A 13,357-nucleotide genomic window follows, 5' to 3' on the forward strand; every position below is an offset into this window, starting at 1 on the left:
TATGGTCTTTCTGAGGAAGCATGATGAATGGAAAGCTGTCCTGCACACCATCTCTGTGGGTGCTGTGCTGCAATGCTCATTTTGATGAAATAATTTGCATTGGAATTCCACTGGTCAAAGACATCACCCCATGCACATGCCTGCCCCCTTGTTCTCAGTCTTGCTTGCCTGTATTAAGAGCTCAAGTCCTACTGTATTTTGTGCAATCCCAGTGATGTATTTTTGGTTAATTTTGAAATTTTGAAAGTTTCCATTTTGAGAGGCAAAACTAGCCAAAGTTTGGCATTTCCTGAATGTCAAAAATCTGTATTTCCAAATAAGTATTTTTTCTAGAATCAGAATGAAAATCAGAATGATAGTTTTCTGTTTTCTGTAGAATAGAAATAGAACTATGGTATCCTCTCAGAAAATGTAAATGAAACAGAACAACCTGTCTCTCTGAATCACATGTATCTTGTGCATAAAGGAGCTGATGTCCAGGTAGCAAGTATTGGTCAGGGAGTAGGAACCAGAGGACCTTTGCTTGACGTCCATCTTCCAAAATCCTGAGGCTTATCTGTAGGGAAAGAGCCAGGAAATCCTGGTTGCTCCAACTTGACTGTTCCCTCCTACGTTGTTTTGGGGATTTGCAGGTTCTCATATGTGGCAGGGGGAACCTAAAAGCCTGAAGATCCCTGGCAGCAGCACTTCCTACGGGTCACCCTGCCTTGGAGTTCAGGAGCCATGGGCTCACTGTGGAGATCCCCATGCTCTCCAGTGGATTTTTGGGTCAGGTTTGGCATTTGAGCTGGTCCGAGGTGACACCACAGGTGTCAGCTCAGGCTCCTCTGTGTTCTTGGTGCTTGTAGGCACAGAGAGCCTGGTCTTGTATTCTCAGCAACCAAGACAGTAAAAAATGAAGCAGATCTCTGATGAAAACCTGTTTGTGTTGAAGCAGCATTTGTCAAACCTGACAGAGAATGTTTCCAGGAACTTAAAAATAGTGTTATCAGAAAATTATCAGTCAGGGATCTTGAGAGGAAACAGAGGCACTGCAAATACAAATGTTATGACACCTGGTCTGTAGTTGCCTCAAAAAAAAAAGTCATTGTAGTCACCACTAAGTTAATTCAGGAACACTTCCAGTTTTCAACAGAAATAGTTTTCAAAGTTGCATTTCTTTCAGCCTATACGTGCAAATTTGTCTCATTTATGGACTGGTCAGTGTACACTATGTAAGTGCTGGTGGTCTCAGTTTCTGATTTTAAAATCTGGCACATTTGCACTCAGTATGGCAGGTTGCAGACGTAGTTTGAATGCATTCAAAGTAAGAGACAGAACCTCTTGACTTATGGAAGGGTTTGGGAAGAGAAAGTCCAAAGTTAAAGAAAATGAACATAAATTTAAAGGAAAGTGCTTGGACTTGTGGGTTGAATGCAATGTCACAGATTTGTGTTAGATGAAGAAAAAAAACAGGTGATGGAAACTGCGGTGTGCTCGCAGGTGAGGAGGTCTGTTCATAGGTTTGGAGAAGGAAGGTACCAGCAAGGAATGTTTTGCGGGTGACCTTTGCAGTTTTGTGCAAAGGTCATGAGAAAATACCCTGTCTTTCCGCTGAGTGCAGATGCCACTGGTCCATTTTACTCTAAACACATTTCCGCCCAGAAGTGTTTTGCAGGTATAAACTCTGGTCTCCTAGATACTGGGACTTCCCAGGCACATGGCATAAAGCTGGGACTCAGTTGTGAGCACATGGTGACTTTGCTGTATCTGAGATGTGTGCGTCTGTCTTAACTATGAGGAGCTGGACCATGTTGCACAATCTGCAATGTGTTGTGCTAGAAAGTAGCTTGCATGTGTGTCCTGGGCTTCCACTAACGCCTCTGTAGTCATGTAGCTATAAAATTGTTTTTGCTTTTTCCTGGCTTTGTACCTACTTGGCAGATGAAGAAGAAATACAGCACTTATTAATGTTTATTAATAAGGTCTCAATAAAATAAACAGGTCTGACATAGGAATAAGATGCTTTTGTGATAATGTTTAAATGGGAAGGCTTGAATATCCCTGGGAAGATGACTCCTTTTAAATGCAAATAATTTTGTTTGCAGGTACCAAACTTAATAATTGATGCACATAATCAGAGAATTTGTGTTCCCAGAAGCTCAGTTCTGGCTGGGAATATACATGAACTTTGTGAATATACATACTTTTCCCCCAGAGTAGCAAAATAAACCCAGGGGTTTTCAGCATGGCAAGGTTACTCTCAGAAGTGATAACTTTCAGTGCAAAAGCTAGTTCATAGGTACTGTGGCAAGAAACATCCATTACTTTGGGGTAATTTTTACCTTGGAAATTGTGGCAGAACTTTGCCATTCCATAACTTGGAATTGTGTAAAGATTCACTCCCCTGTGCTCCAATTGTGTAAAGATTCACTCCCCTGTGCTCCAAGGTTTCCTTGTACTGATTCTCCCTTAACTCTAAGTGTTTAGTAAGGCAAAGACTAACATTCCATTTGTGACTGTCATAAACTGGGCCAAATTCAGGAAGAGGTCCAACATGCGAATGGAAGTAAAACTTGCTGATGTTTCTGCTGTCTCTCAAAATTACAGATCATAGAATAAAAAACTCTTAGTCTGTTTGTCTGGCTCCAAGAGTAGGTTAGGGTTTTTTTCTTATGAAAGTTTGTCTGATGTCTTCCTAAAGGTATCCGGTGCTGAAGGTTTCCTTTTCTTAGAAGCCTCAAAATATTTCCTGGGTTTATTCCTGGGTTTAGGTGAGGAGCTTGTCTATCTGGCTCTTTTTCCAGTTCCTGAATCCAGGGCTGTCAGCCATCTGTTCTTATTGTCTGACTTGCCTTTCCAAGCTCAGACTCGTTTGTTCATTTGCTTTGTTTTTAGACAAGGATGTTGTGTTTGCTCTTGTTTCTGTTGTACAGCATTGTTTTCCTTCTTTACAACCCCTTTAGTAATTTTGAAAGCATTTTCCCTTATCATCTGATCCTGATGAAATGCAAGGATAATTCCAATGCTGTTTTTTATTTCTCACAACAGAGTTTTCCAAGTACAATAAAAACTTACAGGAAACTTACTGGTGATAATGTGCTTCCTTTATCAAAGTAAGTGGACTAAGTTGCTCCAATTCCAGATCGCTTCATCCCTGAAAAGCCAAATGCAGAGTGGTTGCATTCTGCCTGTTTATACATAACCTTGTTGTTGTGCACTGCATCTTAAAAATCTAAATCACGTTCAAGAATTGCTGTTGCAAAGGTCTTCTGGGAAGTGAGACAAGAAACAAAGTGTTTGCTGGAATAGCCCAAAGACTTTTTAACTCACTGCTGACTGTAGTATGTGCATTTTTATTTTCTGTGCTGTATGGTAACAGGAGGGATATTTTCTTTTTTAAATATTCCCAGCTATTTTAGCCTATGTTTTGGGTTTGGTTGGTTTTTGTTGGTTTTTTTGTTTGTTTGTTTTTGGGTTTTTTTTGTTTTTTGTCTTGATAGCCTTTCCATTGTGTGTGTGGTACTTTATAAGGTAACTTTTTTGTTCATGGTCTTTTACTTTGTGTCTGTACATGTTGTCTAGTATGAGAGCACTGATTTGGGAATATTTTTTTTGAGAACAGGCAGCTTTTTGTATAGATAATGGAGAATATTATGTCAACCTTAGCAATCTGTTTCTGTTCCCATTTGCTAAAATAAAAAATAAAAGGGGAATCCCACAATTCATGGTCTTTCAGATTTTTATTTCAGGAAATATTTTACTTTTTTGGGCTTGTCAGAGACTCATCAGCCTACTTGGCAGATGAGCAGGCAGTCTGGGGGCCAGGGGGGCTGCTGTAAAAGCCCCTGGACCACTGCAGAGGTCCTTTGGGCTGCCCTGGATCCAGCAACCTTGAGCTCTCCTCCTGCTGACTGGGGAAATTCTGCTGCTCTGCATAGCCATATCTGCTGATTTGGAGAGAGATCAGTTTATGAGTTTTTCTTCAGTTAGCAGGTTGATGTGTTTTGAACATATGCATCATTAGCTATTTGGAAATAGTCCCTTGAGCAAAATATAATTGATGTCTTCTCAATGTATGCAGTTGTGAGCTTTTAAAAGCTTTTGAAGAAGAGCCTGTGTGGTTTGTAAATGCCTCTAACGTCCTTTTTCCCTGCAAAGCTAGTAAGCCTGCAGACAAGGGAGATCTGGAGCATTGCCTGTTGGCCTCTGCTGCCACCAGGGCTAGGTGGATCTTTGGTCTGATCTTGTACAGGTATTTGCGTATGTAATATTATATTATATTTATTTATAAATTTTATCAAGTATGATTTTTTTATGTTAAAAACAGTCCTTTGTAAATTTTGTTTTATAGGGGTTGAATTTTTACTAGCAATTCAGTGTAAACTTTTAGAAACATTTTGAAAAGAGTGATTTTATTTCCCTTCTGTACCATTCAGAGTTTGAACTGGTTCAAAAGAGTTTGCAAATGTTAACGTGAATAGAACATTTTCCAAGGAGAAATTTTTGAAGACTGAAATAGAAAAAATGATCTCCTGTAGGGGAAAGACACTCACTTATCTCTCACCTGTCTCTCACAGACTTGTTATGCTTTGCCACTTTCAATGCAGAGCATTGTTGGACAACTAATAAAGGACTTTGCAGACCATAGTCTGATCCCATAAAAGCATTCCTGTGGTCCCATGTTGCAAAAATGCTGCTAAATATAGAGAAAATCCACCTTTGATATTTAGAGGCTTTGTTCAATGATGCTGGTTCCTGATCCCAGTGCTGAGTGAAAGGGAGGGCAAAATGTGAGAAGCAGAAAGCTCTAGAGGGAAGAGGGATGATGGAGGTGTGTTGCTGTGCGTGATGTGGGTGGGTAGGCACAGCAAAGTGCATCTCCCCAGCTGGATACAGAAAGAGAAATGAAATATTGGCAAGGCCTCATGTAAAGGTTCCTTCTGCTAACCCCCTTTTTGGTGTAAGGCTACTGGAAGAGGGCCTAGGAAGCAGCCAGTGTAGCCATGTATCCAGTGCTCTGGGGAGGGAGCTACATCTCATTCCAGCTTACCTTAGATTGCTGCTATAATAACCAAGAGTAGGACTCCAGATTTTGCTCTGTGTAGTCTGTCATGGTATGGTGGAGAAATGTAGTCTGTTGAGATCCAAAAAGTATAGTTAATCTTTTGGTAGAGGTACTGGATTCTGTTGAGGCATGGAGAAATAAAATAATGGTATGTTAAAAATCACAAACCTGATTTAGTCCTTGGACGCTGGCAAGCTTTACCTACGTAATTTAGGTTTCACAGCACTAAGAGGCTTCTGTCAGAAACACTTGCAGAAGAACACAAGAGCAATGTCAGTGGCCTCAGCATGGGGCCTGGTGGTGACCTTTCCCCAGTGAAACATTAAAGCAGGGAACAGGAGGACGTTTCTGTGAACCAAACAATTATCTTGCTGCTGCAACCCTGAGCATTAAAAAAAAAAAAGTTGTTTTTTAAAAAGGATTTCTGAAGAAATGTTTTTCTGTTTTAAGCCTTTAGAATTCGTTGTTTTCGTTTTTTTCTCTTAACTGTGTAAGGAAGGATGGAGTGCTTGTTTTTGTTTGAGGTGCTCCTTTGCTGTCATAATTTTACAGGATGGCGCTTTGCACAGGGTAATGTATGACCTGGGGCTTAGACTAAGCTTGTAACTTGTAAACTCAGTCCCCAGCCAGACCCCTGTCTCCCCAGTCCTCAGTGGTATTTGTGTTAGGGCAGTGTTGTCCCTACAGCCTGAATTCTTTTCTATATTCCTGCTCTGTCCTGTGGCTTTTCAAAATATCTGCTCCTCTCAGTGCCACTCTGTGACCCAAACTGCTTCACTTCTTTTCCCTGGACATCCATCTCTGTCTTTTCACACTTGCTTTTTATCTGTTCACCTCTTGCTCACCCTCGGGGAGGGGGGCGAGATGTGCATGGGGTGTTACAAAAAATTAATCTAGGTTTATAGACCTAGAAAGGCAAGTACTGAATATTTAGTGAACTTAGTAGTTAGCATTTGACCATCATGCTTTCCTCTTCTGTTTTTTTTTCATCCTTATTTGTTATGTTTTGATATAGAGTGTAAATGCCATGGGTCAGATTTTTCAGTCACATTTGAATCATGTGTGAAGTACTCAAGTGTTTCTATGGCTTTATGGGACCCTGGTCCCATTATTTGTGAACATGGAGGGAAGGTGGGGAGAAAGGACCATGATTCTAAATGCCCTGCATGACAGGCATACATATAACCTGAACTGATGGTGATCCCAGAGCTGCTGCCTTTCCCCACTCAGGACCTGCCTCTATGATGTCTTTCCATCATCTTGCTGCATCACTTCAGCCTGGGGCAGGCATAGTTAGTGCTAGGTCTCTGTCTTCATGCTGGCTGGGAAGCACTAAAAGAAGAAAATGGGTCATTCTACAATGGACCCACACTGGTACTGTACGATGCCTTCAGGACAGATCTTTTCCCCATAGTACACAAATTCTTACAGTGGCTCAAGGTGAGAATGCAGAAGGTCCATGTGGGAGGACTAGGAATAAAGCCTTAAACCTGAACTTGTCTAATTCCTAGTTTGGCCTGAATAATGGGCTGATTTTAGTTATGCTCTGTAATTGTTTGGAGACTGTGGCTGCACGTGGAGCAGGATGGGAGAAGATGGGCCAGGATGGCAGGAAAACAATCTTGAAACAACCTTGGAAACTTCTCAGAGCTCCCTACTGATGATGTGAGAATGGAGAATAGGAAATATGTAATCCAGGAGGTAGCTTTGTAGAATTATCCTATTTTTGTGTATGAATCTACAGCGTGGATCTAAGTAAGTTCATGATAATGTTGAGGATTTGCTTGTGCAATAAGTTTTTCATTTTCCATTGACTTCTAATTTATTGCTATTTAATCCATCCTATTCTACAGACATACACCTTCAAATGTAGAAAGACAAGTTTGTGATCCAGGTTTAACTATGAAAACTCTGTAGAATATAAAAAAAAAAGCAACTGCCATTTCAACTGATCCATCTAATGCCTTTCTGTAAGAAAATAATCCCCATTTTCAAATTGCTTTACAATCAGTGGTGGGCAGAGGAAAGCAGTACAGAGATACAGGTGTCTGTAATGCACGTTTGCTGTGCTGAAAGAAACCTGACCAAGAAACCAAAATATTGCATGCTGTGTAAATGTTGCTCAGGAATCATAGAGTAGAGAAGCTAGTGGGTGTGTGCAAGTACAACTCAGGTTCTGCAGCATATTCTTAACAGTCCTGAGCAGACAGAGGTAAGACTGGCACATGGAGAGCTTCCTGAATATGTCTGACGTCGCTCTGCCTGCTTTGGTTTCTTCAGCTTGACCAACAGAAAATGCAAGCACAGAGGCACCAATGGGAATGCCATTTACCCTTTGGCAAAAGTTTTATAACCACTTGGCCCATCCGATATCAGGTTTCCCAGCTCCAGTGAAGATGCCCACCTGCACATTGGCCCAGCTGTTGCTCACTGTCAACACCACCAAGTCTGAGCTTGCCAGCCTGCTGCTGTCCAGAGGTGCTAACTTCAACAGCTCTCTACAAAGCAGGACTTTCTCATTTCTTTAGGCTCCCTATTCTTGCTATCCTTGTTTGGTTGGTTTTCATTTTTTTAATACACTAGGTGTGAAAACACTCCGTTGCTTTAGAGTGCAAAAGTGATGAGTTTCCTTCCATCTGTTGACAACTGTAGGTTCTTGCCCTTACTGAAGCTCGAAGAGTTAGAGAAGCGTATGTATATATAGACATGCCTTTTAAGTACCAGGGTTTTTTTTCCACTTGTCTTTTGGACAAATGAATAAGTAATATGCCATGTTGCTCATTTAATGTACAGTGCATAGGATATCTGATTCTTTCTTTCCATATGGGTACCATGCATAATTCTCCCTGGCTAAATACCACCAGCTGAACAATTCACAACTGGTGTTCCAGGGTAGGAAATACCCTGTGTGTTTAATATAAATTCCCTGACATGTTACACAGACTTGATTAATATACTGAAATGAAATATATATTCTATGTTAACATCAGAATGTGATTTTTAATTATATTTTATATTTCTATAAATATATTTTAATAGATTTTTTAATTTTTTTAAATTATATTTTGTCTTCTTATACATCATACAGCTGAAGTAGCTGCTAATATTTTTTGGCAATATTGGAGTTAATCATGCTGTTGAAGGTCAGTTTATCTTTTTATCAACTTTGAAAGTAAGAATTAAAAGTTTTAGACTGCTATGGAAGGAAGGATAAGTACATTTGGATGATACAAAACTTTGGGGCTATACTTCTGCCTTGGCTTCAGACTTCTCTTTAGGCTTTGGCTTCAGCCCTGTAGCTTGCTTGTGAATGCTCATGTGCTTCTGGGATCTCTCACAATTTTCTGCACTGAACACAGCTGAAGCTGAACACAGCCCATCTAGTACTTAGCATGTGGAAAGCTACATGTTGTCATTGTGTACAAGAGCTTTGTTTGAGGGTAAGGTCTGTCCAATTTGTGTTTTGCATGTCTGTAGAAATACAGCTTTCTACATTGGTTGCATTAAGGTATGTCTCTGATGTCGCTAGGAGTGACCATCCATGATGTATGAAGTCCTTGGGCCTACTATTGGGCGCAAAGTTGAGCTTTTGCCAGGTGCACCCCTTTGATATTGTCACTGGGGAGATGGGATGTGCTCCACATGCCTTGAGCTCAGCAACTGCAGAAAGAGAAAGCGTAGATGCCTTTTAATTCCTAAAAGTAAAGTGTTGCAGGTATCATTCTGCCAGAATGCTGTTTTCTGAGTCATGTGCTAGCATGTTATTCTCAGACCAGTCGTAATTCAGTCACTCTTTAAAAAGGGTTTTACCAAAACATTCAAGTAAAATAATCCCAAGATGTGTCTAAATCATTTAATAAGTGGGTCCTCACTGAGTACTATGCGTCTGCTGTCTTTAGTAAAGCATAAATTGCAAATTCCATATTTCATGGCTTTCGCACCCAAGTCCCTCATAATGCCCTTCCCATAGAAAGATGAGCTGCTGTGGAGACTGAACTGTAAAAAAAACAACTTTCCCTGTTATTTCATCTTAATGAAGATTTTCAGCTTCTGGATTCGTCTTGAAGGAATAGTTTGGTGTAGAACTATTGTTGTAGTATTTTCAGCACTCTATAATTTTTATTTTTGTTGTCCTGTTTTGTAGCTACTTGTTGAATAATTCCCAGCAAGCTCCAACATAATTTCTGAGTAAATGTCATTATTTTTAGAGAAAAAGATTAGACCTGAAAATAATAGCTCTTTACTTTCCTGTGCAGTCTGTTGGTTTCTGGCTTTTTATGTTTGTTTTTTAGCCAACAGCTTGCTTGACTTTGATTCCTTGAGGTTTATTCTGTACTAATCCCTTGAAAATGACCAAGATGTTTTATTTCCACAAAACATCTTGGTCATTGGTCAGGCTTCAGTTAAGGTGAAAAAGCAGCCACATAGTCCTGGTCTCCACACAGGACAAAAATCTGTTCTTATAATCTATGTGTGTTCATGCACAATCTAACTTTCAGATCAGTCTTTTTTTTTTAATTAGACAAGAAAAATATCACTAATTATAGTCCATGGTGTCCTTTTCAATGACTCATGCACACAGGACAGAAGTGCAGGGAACAGTGCTGAAACAGGATCAAAAATCTGGGTGTTTGAATGTAACTTCCCAGAAGCTGTGTAAAAGAAACATGCATCTACATGGGCCATCTCTCTTCTCACCATGAGTGGCAGCATCCTATTCAGGTGCCTTCAGCAGGCTTTGACCAACCCATCATCCCTGACCTGTACTGTAAAACTGAAGTTCTAATATAATTACAGAAGGAGGAGTGTAACTTTCGTAACAAGGTAAAAGATTTCACTTCAGCTAGAGCGTTGTTTAAGCTTCTGTTTGCACAAAAATTTGTGAAAGCATTTTTTTAAACTTACTAGATTGGTATATTGCAAATATAAAGAATGTGTTCACTTTTGTGCTCAGATGTATGGGTAACTCATATTGAATTGCATATATTCAGGTTTATTGTTAGTAGGTTACCTTCCTGGAATTTTAGGCCAAGGACAGAGGCAGGATCTAGGGAAAAAAAATTATGGATATCTAAAGGGGGGGAAAAAAAGGCCCACAATGTCAGATTCTTCTAGTAAATTAGAAGAATAATGTATTAAGGATGGCTATTAAAGGGCTTATTTGCAAACTGCTGCCTCTTGAGAGAGTACAAGAGCCTCATGAACATCTGAAGAAAAATCAGTCTGTTTTTAAGAACAAAAGAATTACTGAATCAAAACAAACCAAATAGAAGTGCTTTGTTAAATCAAGCAGATACTGTTACAGAGTGCAACAGAGAAAAGTTGAATGAGATGCAGAATTCAAAGCAGGAGGTCAGTTAAGTAGCAGTGTTTACTAGAGACTGTACGACATTCATCATCACGTCAAGATTTTAAGTTGATTACTTCTTTTAAAGTATGTAGTTGCAGTCATTTATTACCAGGTTCATTAAAAAATAAAGTTATTTGAGCTCTTTAGCCCTTTCAAAAGACTGAGTTTGGCAGAAGTCAACCCTCTAGAAACTAGGCAAGGGAGGATGAAGCCTCCATGGGCAAAGAGCAACGAACCACGGTGTATGTAGCCTACACCGAACCGAAGCTGCCTGCAAATGCCAGGTAGTAAAATATTTGGTGTATGTCATTGTAAGGACACTGTTACAACCACTGTTGACTTCTTTTGCAGCACTTTCCTCTCTATGTAGATTTACACTTCTTTTTTTTGCAATCTTTAATTTGTGGAAAGTGCTTCTGGTATTAAGCCTCTTGTATCTTGCCACTTCCAAATGCGCACTGCCGGGAGGAATTTTTATGTCTTTGAGGTATGTGTTTTTTCCTCTGATTACTTGTATGCAGTTCAAGGAAGGGTAATCACTGCCTTCGCAGGGGTGTGGCCCTGTGGCCTATTTTATTAGCAGCCAGAGCTCTGCCATGATTATTGGTCTGATTCCTTTAATGTTGCACATGCTGGGTTTTTCTACAGGCGGTGTGACTGTGAAGTCCAAAAGTGATTTCCCTTGCTACTGTTACTTCAATCAAGACTACTAATATTAGATTATATTTATAATCTTGAGTTTTGTAGAAACCAGGGACCAGTTTTCATTACAGGACAATATTTTTAGGTTTTTAAAATAAATTTCTGAGGAGAGAAATAAACCCTCTTTATATGTCACAATTGTTTTAAGCATCTAAAAGTGTTGTATTGGTGGACTGTTGTGGTAGCTCTGTGTCCTTGTAACTTGTGCTGTGATGCCCCTTTACTTCTTCTGGGCTTATTAGTCTTCCAAATGGGAGAAGAGAGAAGCTGTTGTCGCTTTTTCCCTCCCCTATTTCCTAATTACCCCCTGTAGTATATTTTTCTACTACTTTCATAACCCTCTCCTATTCCCTTTTCTGTGTCATTTGGTTACTTCAGTTGCCCCAGTTCTTCCACCCTTCAAGTTCCTCCTTTTCCCAGCCAGAATTTGTATGTGTAATATTTTCTATAAACACCACCTCATAGATTTGCTATACACATGTGGTCCTTCCTGAAACACCTATTGCAGTGCTGTTTACAGGTGAAAACTGCTGATCTTTATTTCCCTTGAGAGCCATTTGAACGGAGGTATAGAGCCTTCTGTCAGGATTAGTGGTAGTGAAGATGTAGCCAGAACTTAGACTTTGCTTTCAGATCTGAACAAGACTGGAAAAAAATCAAAACAACTGAAGCCATTAGGGTGATTGTGTGGTGGTATCTTGCATGTTTTTTTTTTCCAAGGAGGCTTTTCTTGGGGCACCTTTTGTTCAGATTACATCAAATTTGGATTGCTGACTTTTGTTTGCGTTATAATTGAGGCACAATGATGAGTGCAGTACACAGATGATGGTGAATTTTGTAGATTTTAGAGAAATAGAGAAATTAGAGGCATAAACACTTTGAACTGTCACATGGTTGGTAATCAGCTTGGTTTTCCTGATGAAATCCTCTTCACATTAAAACTAATGGTAGTCTCCCAAAATCTGTATGGCAATTCAAGCTACTGGGTCACAGTATAATTGTACGGAATGTATTGTACAAGAAATTGTGCTGATAGCTATAAAACACATGGGTAGCAACTGTGTTTTCCATGTGGCTAAAAGGGCATTGCTCTTCTAACTTGAAACCAGTCTTTGGTGCAGAGTTATGGGTGTTTGGCAGTATTTTTTCTTGTCATTGCTATTGTGTTATAAAAAAAATACTTACTGTGGTGTTTTCCTCAATAAGACTGTAAACCATTTTGCTGTGGTTAAGAGCAATGATTAGTTTTGCTAATCGGTTTTTACAGAAAAAGCATCACCCCAACTCAGAACCAGTCCCCCCCAGATGAATATATTTATACAGGCTCATCGTTGTTACAAAGTGGTGTAAAGAAACTTTACTCTGTTCTTTGGAATAAATTATTTGGGCTCTTAATACAGGAGGTTGCATGATAAATATTTTTAATGTAAATGTTTTGCAGCTACTGACATTCACAGATTTTCTTCATAACTATTGATGAACTTCAGCAAAGATCATTTCTTGTAATATTCCATTATGAAGAAAATTGGGTAATGTTAATTTTTTTAGAAAAATGAAATCTTAGAGAGTGCTTATAAATATCATGCAAGCAAATCTGAAACACTGGAGTGCAGTGTTTAGGGTAGTTAGTAATGCTTGACATTTGGAAAGTTTTACACGATAAACTATGTACATTGTGTGAACTGACTAATAGAGCTGTTAGGCAAGGCTTTTAACTGACAAGATGGGTCAAAAAAGAAAAAGAGCATGTTCTATATGTTGGATAGATGGTTGGTCTGATTAAGTACAACCTTTGTCTTGGTAGACATAGTTTTCATGTCTTTTATGCTGCAGAGCAGTAGTTTTCTGTTGCAGAGTAACAGAAACCTTTTTTTTCCTAAAGAACTTAATGTAACTTCTTTTTTTATCCCCTCACCTTGATATGTCACTCTTGCTGTAGAAAATTTATTCTGGTTTTGGTTGTTATTTCAGTTCTTTCATTTATTTGAGGTGAGATTGGGTGATGATTGCTCAATGGAGAAGAAACTCATAATGTTAAATAGATAGCTGCATGTGATGGGTCTCATCATCAATTTAAATTATTGTGCACTGCAAGTGCTTCTTCTGGTCTTGTCTGAAATAGCTTCAGTGTCAGAGGCAGTTTTTCATTACAGATAATAAGGTTCAGACTTTTTAAACATACTCAAAACATAAAATACGAGAAATCCTAGTTAGAAAACAGTATTTTTATTGTTGCAGTTGTTATGAAAAATATATAG

General features: G+C 39.2%; 1 protein-coding gene and 1 long non-coding RNA gene across 7 annotated transcripts in view; one reads left to right on the forward strand and one right to left on the reverse strand.

The window, feature by feature from the left end:
- PCDH15 (protocadherin related 15) overlaps window positions 1-13,357 on the forward strand; it is an 878,455-nt gene that overhangs the window by 548,224 nt on the left and 316,874 nt on the right. The window lies entirely within an intron of this gene.
- Window positions 1-13,357, reverse strand: part of LOC308069477 — a 302,542-nt gene that overhangs the window by 266,424 nt on the left and 22,761 nt on the right. The gene's annotated exons all lie outside the window — the stretch shown is intronic.

The sequence above is a fragment of the Falco punctatus genome (assembly GCF_963210335.1).
Source record: "Falco punctatus genome assembly, chromosome: 9".
In the NCBI taxonomy this organism is placed as follows: Eukaryota; Metazoa; Chordata; class Aves; order Falconiformes; family Falconidae; genus Falco; species Falco punctatus.